A 4,296-nucleotide genomic window follows, 5' to 3' on the forward strand; every position below is an offset into this window, starting at 1 on the left:
AGTAAATAAAAACATTGTTATTATGCAATAAAAATCCACAATCATGAAGTAGTCTGTATTACTATGGAAAAGACAGTTTACTTTATAATTGTGGCTTTTTATTACGCAAACTTTTTTTCCACGAGATTGTGAATTTCTCAGTAAAGTTTATTATTATTATTATTATTATTATTATTATTATTATTATTATTATTATTATTATTATTATTGTTATTATTGTTATTATTATTATTATTATTATTATTATTATTATTATTATTATTATTATTATTATTATTATTATTATTATTATTATTATTATTATTTGCTACTGCATCAGCTGCATTAATTTCATAGAGGTACTTCTATCCTCTATAAAATAAATGCAGCTGATGTAGCAATAATTTTTAATAAAACGTATTTAAAGAGGGTTTACTTCCAGCATATTATCTTATTATTATTATTATTATTATATTATTATTATTATTATTATTATTATTATATTATTATTATTATTATTATTATTATTATTATTATTGAATACTATGGAGAACAACCACATCCTTTCAAGATAGGAATTAAAAGGCCTTTTTTTGGCATGTAAAGTTTGTTTAAGATATATAGTAGAAATACATTTGCGATGACTAACGTCGTCACCATCAGGGTGAATATATTTCTAACAATATATCAAGATTTAGTTTAGAAGAAAAGCGTCTTATTATTATTATTATTATTATTATTATTATTATTATTATTATTATTATTATTATTATTATTATTATTATTATTATTATTATTATTGGGAGTGGTGAAATTACAAACAAATAACACAAAAGAAATCTAACATAAAGTTAATTGCACACAATTAACAATAAAAGTCAGAAGATCCAGAGCAGTATTTGTGTGTTAATTTCCCGAAGATAATTAGCTTTTTGCAGTTTAATTACATACATCCTGTATAAGGTAAAACGCGATGTTTACTAATTTGCGGAAATCGATATCTCTAGAAAATAATGCCCAATGTCCGTCTCGTATCCCTGACGCTACTACGCTTTGGAATTCTCTCTCTGCTTCTTTTATTTACAGATTCCTATAACCTTTTATCCTTTAAGAGGTTGTTCATTTATCGTTTACTTTGTAGTTATAAGTCCCACCTATTTATATCGTGTCCATTATCTTGTTATCATCGGCTCAAGGCAAGAAAAGGCATTTATCCCCCCTCAGAATTATCTCTGTTATTTTAGTCCCACCTCTCAGTAAGTCTTTTCTTGGGTCATGGCATGATCTAGAAGAGTCCCTTTTCCTTCATAAAAATCAGTTATTTTGTAAATTATCTCAATAATTCGCCGATAGACTAAAACAAGTATCTTTTATTTTATAGTGTCGCAATAATTCACCGTTAGACTAAAAAAATCTTTGTTATTTTATAGATTGTCGCAATAATTCGCCAATACACTAAAAAAATCTTTGTTATTTTATAGATTGTCGCAATAATTCACCGATAGACTGAAAAAAAATCATTGATATTTTATAGATTGTCTCAATAAATAGCCAAGACTCAAAAAAATATCTTTGTTATCTTACAGATTGTCTCAATAATTCGCCAATAGACTATAACAAATCTTTGTTGGTTTATAGATTGTCTCAATAATTCCCCAATTTACTCAGCAAAATATTTATTATTTTATAGATTGTCTGAATAATATCGCCAATAGACTCAAAAACAAATCTTTGTTATTTTATAGACTGCCTCAATAATTCGCCGGTAGACTAAAAAAAAATCTGTTGTTTTATAGATTGTCTCAATGATTCGCCAATAGACAAAAAAATCTGTTATTTTATAAATTGTCTCAACAATTCACCAATCCAATAAAAAAAAATTTTATTTTATGGATTGTCTCAACAATTCACCAATCCAATAAAAAAAAATTTTATTTTATGGATTGTCTCAACAATTCACCAATAGACTCAAAAAAGATCTTTGTTATTTTATAGAATGTCTCAATAATTCGCCGATAGACTCGACTCTCGCACGCAATAAAAACAAGAAGAAGCATTTTCTCCGTACCAGATACTGCCATTGAAGCCGCGTAGCGTGACAGCCATAGAATTCGTGTCTGTGAAACTCGGGAATTTGGACAGGAGGCCGCGAAGCTTCAGGAAGCTCAGATTGGTCACGACCAGCATCCTGGTGGGCCACTTCAGGAGTTGAACTGCCTTAGACGCACGTCCGAAGAGGGTCAGGAAGGCAGTGTCTTCGCTAGCCACGATGACTGTCAGACAAGGGGTTGAGTCGCGGAGCTGCGTTAGAATTTTTGGTCGTGTTAGTTGGTTTTTAGCTTAGCTATATAAAGTGGCTCATTGATATTAGGAGTTACTGAAGGTATGTCTCATTAAAGACTTATTATATATAGGTATGTACGTGCGTGTAAGTATACGGTAATTACTGCAGAGAAAATGTGAAATTCTCTTTTGATGAAGCCAAAGAAAATTACTGTTGAAAGAAATTTCTGATATAGTAGGAGGACTTTGAATAAGCATATGTGTGAGATTCCAAGGCTTTGTACACGTAATTACGATAGATTAAATATAAAATTACGTTGTTATAATGTATAGGTCAAATAACTCTTAAGGGATATTTCTAATGTAGGACTTCTAAAAAAAGGTGTGTGTGTGTGTGTTTTGTCTTGTAAATGTCACAACGTAAACAGAAAAGAAGTTAAACCAATAAGTTTACTGTGTGAAGATATTTCTCACGGGAGACTTGATTAAAGACTCATGCGCGTATTTAAACTGGCAATCATGATAAGATAGAAATACTGAAACATATATTCATGAAGGCATTGAAAAATACTACAACGTATTTTCATAAAGACATTGAAAAATACTAAAACGTATTTTCATAAAGACATTGAAAAATACTACAACGTATTTTCATAAAGACATTGAAAAATACTACAACGTATTTTCATAAAGACATTGAAAAATACTAAAACATATTTTCATAAAGACATTGAAAAATACTAAAACTTATTTTCATAAAAGACAGTTGAAAAAATACTAAAACGCTTATTTTCATAAAAAGACCATTGAAAAGATACTAAAACGTATTTTTCATAAAAGGACATTGAAAAATACTAAAAGAACGTATTTTCATAAAGACATTGAAAAATACTAAAACGTAATTTCATAAAGGACATTTTGAAAATCCAAACGTTTTAGTTTTCATAAAGACATTGCAAAATACTAAAAGACGTATTTTCATAAAAACATTGAAAAAATGACTAAAACATGTTTTCCATAAAAGGCACATTTGAAAAAGTGAACTGAAAAAAAACGTATTTTCAATAAAGACATTGAAAAATATCTAAAAGACGTATTTTATCATAAAAAGACATTGAAAATACTAAAACATATTTTCATAAAGACATTGAAAAATACTAAAACATATTTTCATAAAGACATAGAAAAATACTAAAAAAAACCATATTTTCATAAAGGCATTGAAAAATACTAAAACATATTTTCATAAAGATATTGAAAAATACTGAAACATATTTTCATAAAGACATTGAAAAATACTTAAACATATTTTCATAAAGACATTGAAAAATACTAAAACGTATTTTCATAAAGACATTGAAAAATACTAAAACATATTTTCATAAAGACATTGAAAAATACTAAAACATTTTCAAAAGACATTGAAAAATACTAAAACATATTTTCATAAAGGCATTGAAAAATACTAAAACATATTTTCATAAAGGCATTGAAAAATACTAAAACATATTTTCATAAAGATATTAAAAAATATTAAAACATATTTTCATAAGGACATTGAAAGCCATTACAAACCTTCTTGGTTTGTTGTAGTTGCTGCTGGAGCTCGGACCAAGTACGATTCTCTTCTTTGTCCGTCGAAATCAACACTAATGACACTCCGCTGGGCGCTGCTACTGTGGACATGATCTGAAAACAAGCTGTTCCTGAGATTTCGGTGACATTCAGGGAGGTGATCCTGAGACTTATGTGACATTCGTCGTTGTCAGACATTTCGTAACACCATTTTAGTCTTCATCAAATTAGGAATTTGTTAATATGCTGCAATGCTTAGTTGAAAAAGCTTAGAGGACGTGGCGGTTGTTAAATCTATTTAGAAGACCTTGTTACTTTGAAAGTTAACCGTTTTCATCACCAAAAAAAAGAAAGTAATCACCAAAAAAATAAATATTCTTCACCTTCAACAACGAGAGGTGTTCCGTAGCGGCCTTCATCACGAACACCACTGAACACTGCGGATTACGATCGACCTCC

At 28.7% G+C, this 4,296-nt stretch overlaps 1 pseudogene; it reads right to left on the minus strand.

Moving 5' to 3' along the window:
• Window positions 1–4,035, minus strand: part of LOC135207452 (glutamate receptor ionotropic, delta-1-like) — a 6,803-nt pseudogene extending 2,768 nt beyond the window's left edge.
• Window positions 4,036–4,296: the final 261 nt, after the last annotated feature.

This window comes from Macrobrachium nipponense, chromosome 32, assembly GCF_015104395.2.
Source record: "Macrobrachium nipponense isolate FS-2020 chromosome 32, ASM1510439v2, whole genome shotgun sequence".
NCBI classification, from domain to species: Eukaryota; Metazoa; Arthropoda; class Malacostraca; order Decapoda; family Palaemonidae; genus Macrobrachium; species Macrobrachium nipponense.